Raw genomic sequence first — 8,586 nt, forward strand, 5'->3', positions numbered from 1 at the left:
ACCTTCTGCCTGGTAAATAATTGATATATGTCTGATGAAATAGAGCAGGAAGATTTCTGTTGCATGACTCTTCAGGCTGCTGTATATTTTCTTAGGTTTTGGCAACATTAAACCTATTAAATATATATTCGCTACAAGCTCAAGCAAGTCATACATTTCACACATGAAAGAAAATTAATTATACTCTCAGAATGAAGCAATTCAGAGGGTTAATTTGCCATTGTGAGTCTTACGATTCTGAAAAGCCAGCAGACCACAAAAATTTTAACAGATTTAATTTTCCTACCATTTATCTAGACTTTGTAATATACAGAAATAAAATAAATGTTGGAAGAATTAGATTGCAGCTAATCAAAGTTCTGAAATGTGTTATATGTTGTATTCTTCATCCAGTAACAATGATGAAGTTATTCCCTTGGTTTCTTAGTACTTTAAAACTGAGATACTCATTTGCCATTTCAATGTAAGGAGGCATAAACAAGGGTTAGTGGATATCCTGCAGAAGATCTTCCTATTGCTCTATCTACATTAGAAGTATTAAACACTTTTGAGTGCCACAGTCAGAACACATGTAGAGTTTCATCACCTTTTTCACTTATTTTCTGTCTTGAAGATGTATTGTAGAGTTTAAACTCAACACAGGAAATCCCCAGTGTTTTAATGCCAGCAGTTAAATCTAGGAGAATTACTTCTACATTAAAAATTAGCGTAGAATTAAACAGTGGTGTAAAACGAACTGTTGCCAGATTAAAATGCAAGACTGGGCAATTCAAAATATATGCTAGCTTGTCTGGAACCCAGTTCTGTTGGTCTTAAATCTTGCAGCACTCCTCTTTCTTTAACAGACTTAGGAGAAATTAACATGTATGTTGCTCAGACTGAATAGAAAATTATTATGTGCCATTCCAGCTCTTCCCAGAATGTCAGTCACTTGCTGTGTGCATTAGCTGCCAGATGGATCTGAGGGATCTCCTCAGACCAAGACTTCTTAATTCCCATACTTTTGTGACTTCTGCACAGGACTGCTGTAACTCTGCTCTAGCACTCCAGCACCGCATATATTCACTTCTTTATCTAAAAGAAGGTACTCTGGGACATACTTGTGGTGATCTGAAAACTCAGACAATGGTGGCTAAGAAAAGCCTTTGTAGTTTCCATCCTCAATTCAAAACACCTCATTTAAAACAATTATTAAACTGCATGTAATGGAATTTTCAAGTGAACTTTATGTATTAATATAAAGTGCTGAATCCTACAATTCTTTTCCTACTTTTACCTCATTTTCATTCATCTTCAGTCTTCACTACCCAAATCAATGTTCTTTGGACTGAGAAAGCACATTAAGAGCTATCCTCACAAAATAAGAGAAAATGCTATACCAATTCAATTCTCATTTACACCACTGAAGGTGTGGTAATCAGAGTAAATGCTGTGATGACAACTTAGAAAAATCATCCAATTAATAACAAAAGCAGTATGATATGAATATTTTTTATTTGCTTATGTGAAGTCTGTGCTTTGACAGCTATTTACATGTTATACGTTATTATGAGTTATGTGTGATGCAATAAATAATCCACACAGATTACATTATCAATGAAAATCAGCAAAATTAGCTTACAGGTTCTTTATGTGGGGTCAGGTTCTAAGCTGTGGAATAAAAAGCATGTTCATAATTGATCTTCTGATTATCATCAGTTTCAAAATGCACCTTAGATACATGTCCATGCTAATAACACCAAATTGCATAAACAGTCATTAAAAAAGGGCAGTCACATTAAAATTATCTCTGAAATTTGGTCAAATGTTTCAATAAAAATATTTTCTGCCATTCCCTAATCTCTAGGCATCCACATACTTAGAAGTGGTAAAAACACCAGATGCTAGACATTGTGTTATATTATCTGTTTCTGTATTGAGCTAATTTGAGCTTATAGTAAGGGATTTTTGTTCATTTTTGAAAGCCAAGGTATTTCTTACGTTATTTCACAGAATGCATCCTTCTGAAGGGTTACCATGCAGTCTATTCTGAAATGGCTAACATTACATAAATTCAAAGAGCACGAGTCCCATCTTCTTTCTTTTGTATTTCTTTCAGGCAGATTAAAAAAAAAAACTTCAAATAGTTAAGCCAATGATATCTTTGTACCTTTGCCAAAAGTGCTAAACTGTGCTTTTCCCTGTATATATATGAAAAGATGTGGTCTTGCTGCTGGTGATATTTGCTGTGTGAGAAAGAAGCTGAAATAATGTTCTAAACGCAAATAGAGTACAGATGACTTGGGCCTTTTGAAAGTAACTCTCTCTGTATTGATTCACTTCAGGAATAAAAGCCTATAGGACTGATTGAAAGTCAGCCACAAGCACAGAGGAACCGCTGCAGATTTTTTGCACAAGTGGCTTGAAGTCTCTAATAAATGTCAGCTGTGGATGGCAGGTAGGGAGAATTACCCAGCAGCTGTGTATTCCCCTACCCCCAAACCTCTTTTATTCTGGCTTCTGAAGACATTCAATTTAGTTTAAAAACACCCTCTTCCTTTTGTAGGTGAGGATTTTGAAAGTGAGGATGAAATCATTGTTTAATAAAGTGATTATCCAAGTGAGATAAAATGAGAATGGTAACAAGCATTTTAAGAATACTTTTACCAGTGTTAGGGGGTAGGTATTTGCACTGCTTAAATGAAGCCAGCAAATTACATACTTTGATTCCTTAAACATATTTCTAATGGAGAAAAGTGGGTTTTTTTTTTTAAAAAAAAAAAAGACCTAGTGTGAACCTAATTGTCTGACTCACCACTTTAGAGCGAGCACATTGTCTCCAGAGCTTTTTGTAGAAACATTAATTCATCTTAGTTAATATTTAGTGTAAAATCGTATCTTTTTAACTTTCCATAGCTAACCGTTTGCTAGCCTGTTTGCTTTTCATGGTGTAGGCGCAGTTAAAAGCTCTCCGTTCTATTTCACAGTGTGAGCATATACACCCATGGGACCCTCACATTTCTGCCAAACTGGGTGTCATGTGGAAAGACTGCCAAATATTAGTGGCCACACATAGATATAATATAGTAACTATTGCTTAAAAAGAGGGTCTGATCCAGCTAAAATACTTTTCAGCAATCCAAATACTCCACTACAGGGAAAGTAAAGACCAGAATCTGGCATGAGACTTATACTTACAAGGAGATGACTACAATAGGACACATAGTGTAATTTTTGTGTGCCTGAATTTAGAAAGAAAAGGTTTCCTGCTTCTCTGAGTCAGGTTTGATCAGGAACATTTTAATATTTTTTATGATCAAATTCAATTTGGGATCTGACATAAAGGGCTGAGAACATTGTCCATTCATCCTTGATATGGATGACTGGTGGAAAGTATCTTACGTGTTCGTGCTGCTGTCTTCCTCAGGCATCAGTTCAGCTGCATTTAGACAAATACCTGTTTGATATAACAATGTTGTGTGCCAAGCACTGTATCATCTGGATACCCTAAATCAAGCAGATATTAAATTCACTAGATTTCTTTTCAGATTTTGGCATGGTAGATGTTAGTGTTACAGGCACATCAGCCGGTATTAGAACGCCATACAAGTTTATAGTATGAGCCCAGCTGAAACGGAGTTTTTCAGATACAACTTTTTTCTCTTCTTTGTTTCTAGTTCCTGTTGACCACAGGGTGATAGAACAGAATTCAGCGTTACTCAGCAGTATAAGTACAGGTAAGAAAGGACTGAGCACAGGGGTGTAACCACCTTTCTGTAAAGACACCACTACTAACACACTTTACACTGTCAAATGATGGTTTTAGTAGGGACTTTGAATGTATGTTTATATTATTATTAATAAGATATATTCATTATGGAGGCATGGAAATTAGAGCTTTTCCTCTAAGAGTCAGTTGCGCTTCTTCAGAGCAAACTGTGTACACAAGAAACAGTTGCAAAGCACAACATTCAGGCTGATTTAGCTTCTGTAGCAAATAAAAACTTGATTTAATAAAAGGGTTTCAGTGGAGCAAAGCCTCATCCTTGAATGGGCAGCAAAATCTGGCAGTTTTTCCAGGATCATTAGCAGGGCTTGTAAGAAGTGCTACTGAACAGCAGAAAAAAGTGAAGGAGATTGAAAGCTGGTTGTTAAAGAATGCAGTCTCTTTTGGATTCCTAGCAGGGCAGACTCTTCTGATTGTGTATATCTCCTTACTCTGATGGAATTGGTGCAGACTGCTGAAAATCAAGGAGGAAAAAAAACCGAAAAACTCAGAACACAATTATGTGTTTCAACCAGCATTTGCAATTCTGTTGTCCCTGGGGAGAACATGGAAACTGTCAAATTTCCCCATGCTAATGACCACATTCAGAGGCTGATTTAGGAAGGGAAGACAAACAAGGTGCCTGAACAGTATAAAACTGGGGGGTACAGAAAGAAGTGATATTAATTTGCCAGAATATGAAATAGGTTGTTTCATCAGCAAAAGACAATAGAGGAAATGAAAACTTAACTGCTATTCATAATGAAAGTATGACAGCAGTATAGATCCAAACCCAATAAAGCCTGCTGTTAACATTCAGGGCAGACTTCAAAATCACAAGGAAAACTGGTGAATTTCTCTAGGAAGAGAAGCAAGACCTTAGGCAATGAAAATTCAAAATTCAAGATGGATTTAAAGGGATCTCTAAAGTTAAGAGGAGAGTGACTTGAGAGATTAAAACTCAGAGTTGTTTGGAGGATGAGACCAATCCAATGCTTCCTAAAATGAAGCAGCCCCTCACATACTATTTTAAATAAATGTTACAGAGCACAGTCAAAAGCTGACAGTTCATAAAACAAAGGTGATGGATTTCTTGAAGTATTCATTTTGTCTTTAAGGAAAAGTTACATGCCCGATAGGCAGTATTTGCAGTAAAATACTGCATTGAATTGTTTTGAAGTCAGCATATACAGTGCCTCTAGCAACTGGTAGCATTTTTTTTTTGTGGTGTGTAGCTCTGAGTGGCTACTGGTACACTCAAAATTGCCAGCCACAAAAGCAAGTAGTGCTTGCACCTTTCTGAAAAGGCACATCTCCCATTCTTAAATAGGAAATATATCTTTGGACAAAAGCGTGAACAGTCTCACAATGGCATTCTGTGATTCACCCTACAATAGACATTGAGCTTTGAGGAGCAGTGTTACTGCTTGTAGCTAGCTGACAGATGGCCTACAGCTGAGAGGAGAGGTTGTCTCTTGGCAAAGGGATGGTAGCTGCAGGTCTGAGAAGTGCACTGATGGGATTTATCATCAATAAGGAACTGGTAGGGTGCTGCCAGGTCATGACTCTAAGAAGGAGTAAAAAGGAGGATTGCAAGAGTGGGGTGTGAATATCCCATTTTCTGCCTGTTACAAAATAGGAGAGCTTTCCTTTTTGCTGTGAAACTCAGCTGGTAGCTCAGGGCATTCAGGAGATATTCTAGCCACTAGGAATTGCTTTAGAGGAACAAGTAACAGCTAAAGAGCAGAAGCAATGGCAATTGCTGATCACTGTGCTGCTTCTGCAGTGATTGCAGAACAATACACATTCTGTGGCATGACATTAATAGGAGCAGCATAAGAGCAGGATCCCTGATAGACCTTATAGAAGGCATGCCAGCGTTTTGGCTAACCACCGTATCTTTGTAGAGCACTGGGCTGGTGTTATTGAAGGAACACTGACTCTATTCTTCCACATAACACATTAGCATCTATACTTCTATTGCCTTTTGAGAGAGGGAGGTTTGGGGCGGGGGGGAATGAAAGAAATATTCAAGGAGAGTCATGAAAGCTGTAAATGACAAATCCACTACCCACCTAATTTAGCTAGTTGGCTGACTAGTAACAACAGGGATAAAATGATTGCAGGCAGAGGCCATCCAGAAACTGTTAGCTGCAGAGTGAGAGAACAATTTAAGTAGCGAAATTACGACACCAAGTAGTACTGACTGTGAAAGAGAGGGCAGTACTCCTCTTTTCCTCCTCTTCTAACTGAGCACCTGTATGTTTAGTAATTGCTTTTTTTAAAGCACCATTGTTATCATCAGAACCTTGAGCACAGACCACTGATGAAGATAAAATAGTGGAGATTTGATCTTCTCTGGCAGTCTTCTGTCAGGGAAGATTCCCCTCCCTATCCATTTTTCATGAACAGTAATTTTGCTTAAAATTCAACACACACATACCAAAGCTTTATTAAAATGTTTCTGAGCAGTGCATCAAAAAGCTGGAAAATGTAAGGCTGACAAAAGGAGAGGATCCATATAGGAGCCAGTGACAATAATTGTCAGGTTTAACAAGGATGAATGGTTATATATTACATTCCTCATCTCTATTTTCCAAAGAAAGGGATAATCTATGTGGGTTTTGTTGTATAATTCTGAAGAAATAGGTTTGTTTTTATAACTCGGTGATCATGACATTTATTTATTTTTACCGTAAGTTCTTAAGAGAGTTCTCAGAACCATTTTTATCCCTGACAAGCTATAGCAATATAAATTAAATGCCTCTGATGTATGGTGTTCTGTGGTTATAACAAGGATGAGTTGTTCTTGTATAATTTCATTTTCACATTACCAGTTTTGTCACAAGTATGATGTACCCGTATTTGGTTACATGGTTTAGTTTAGGAAAGACAACAGTAAACATCAGAGCTTTCACTTTGTGATATTCTTGTATTTGTTTTCTCTCAGAATTACCATCTTCCTGAGGCCTACTTATAGAAAAGGAGACTAAATGCATTCATATTCTGAAAAATCTGTTACGTGGGAGAGAGGCTTGCTTATGATCTATTAAATATTAAAATAATGAAGCTACCTTCCTAAACCAAGACTGTGCCACTGTATTTCAATGCAAAAAACCCCTGTTCATTAGACTGGTATGCGAAGTGTAAAACTGCTTCAAAGCAAGGAACTTGGAATGTTTAAGTCGTAGTTTTTCATTTTTATTTTCAAGGTAGAAATAGGTTTTCCTACCCTTGTTGATATTGAGTAGCACCAAACACCATGAGTAGGTCCACTGATCTCTCATTTGTTGTTTCCCCATGAGTGTTATCATGCTCGCTGTGTGTTACAAGAGCATGCATAAAAGCTGGTACTGTGGAGCAGCTGATACGACGTAAGCTTTCACCCCTGCTTATTCCCCAGCAACTTGTAGCAGCAGGCAGAGGGGCTGCTGTTTTTCAAGGTTTCAAATTTTGAATGCCTGCCGTGTGGTGGTAAATTGATGACACAGGCACAGATATTTTTGTAACCAGGAAAGACTTGTGATTTTAAATGTTTCTTCTGCTTCTTTTTATCCTTTCTTAGGAATAATTTGCCATCTGAGCAGCAGACTTCTGTGAACAGTTTAATTGCAGCACCTGAAAAGCGAGGCATATGCAACACCAGGTGGGCTGGCCAGTTTCTTAGTCGGCTGTTTCATCTGTTAGTCTTCTGTCTGAATTTTTATATTTACTGTATCTGCTATTCCTTGGTCCTTATCTTCTACACTGGCATTTTTTAACAATGAAAATACTAACCCTAATGAAATTCTTCCTTCTTAAGCCAGGTCCAAATTTGTTCATATGGTCTTTCTCCCTATGCATACATTACAAATCAAAGAAATCCATGTTTAAAGTACCAGTCACGTTTACAAATGTCCGATACACGCATTTCTTTTAAGTGCATTGACTTCAATACAAGGAAACATAGCCCTGTGCTGAATGAGTTAAAAAAAATCCCAATAGTATCAATTTCCACTTCTTTTAAGAAATTGAAACCCATTAGTTCACAAACACTTCCTCATGCATAGTTGGAACATTCATTGTCAGTGCACAGATCTGTAAGTCAAAAGCTGGTTAAAGGCCAGCTTTTCTACTATCTGAGAATTTGACCAAAATCTAGTCTTAATTACAATCTTGACATCCTCGGACACCCAAAAAAAGGAATGTGTGGTTGATTGGTAAGGCAAGAAATGTTGAACATACAGACCCACACAATTCACAGATATTTACATCATGACTTAAATAAAAATAGATCAACCATAAAGTAAAGAGTACTAGGCTAGCTGCAGAAAAAATAAGCATTTATTAATATTACTGCAGTTGTTATGTGACTCTAATGTAGAATTGCAGGAAGAATCCACTTCTGATACTGAAAAAGAACTTTACTGGAACAAGGGTATCTCATCCTATCCTTTCTTTAATTGCAGTAGCTGGAATACTTTGTATGTAATCCAAAACCAGTTTAGGCAAATAGATTCGACTCTCCCTGAAAGGATTTTGGACCAGGCTCTAAATTAACCACAATAAAATAATGATAACACCAATTTAGCTCATTTTTTAGGATATGTATTGCAAATGGCATTTGGTGTTTTGTCTCTTAGATGTATGTTTTTCAAGTATATGAACCTATTAAAAATAAGCACAGGATTTAGCATATTTTTATACTTTAAACCTATAAAATAATGGCAATTTACATTAATTTCTTTATTCACTTTACACATCTTTTTCAAGCATCGGAATCAAAATATATGGGGATTATATGATAGTATAGGATTAATTTAGCAGTGTGTAACTAGTTTTGCATGTTTAAGTCAGTAGAT

At 36.8% G+C, this 8,586-nt stretch overlaps 1 long non-coding RNA gene across 1 annotated transcript; it reads left to right on the forward strand.

Annotated features, from left to right (window-relative positions):
* Positions 1-2,340: 2,340 nt before the first annotated feature.
* Positions 2,341-7,391, forward strand: LOC129203576 (uncharacterized). Its single transcript, XR_008576080.1, has 3 exons — positions 2,341-2,437; positions 3,657-3,716; positions 7,311-7,391. It is a non-coding gene; the product is annotated as an uncharacterized LOC129203576 (long non-coding RNA).
* The last annotated feature ends 1,195 nt before the right edge of the window (positions 7,392-8,586 follow it).

This window comes from Grus americana, chromosome 2, assembly GCF_028858705.1.
Source record: "Grus americana isolate bGruAme1 chromosome 2, bGruAme1.mat, whole genome shotgun sequence".
NCBI lineage: Eukaryota > Metazoa > Chordata > Aves > Gruiformes > Gruidae > Grus > Grus americana.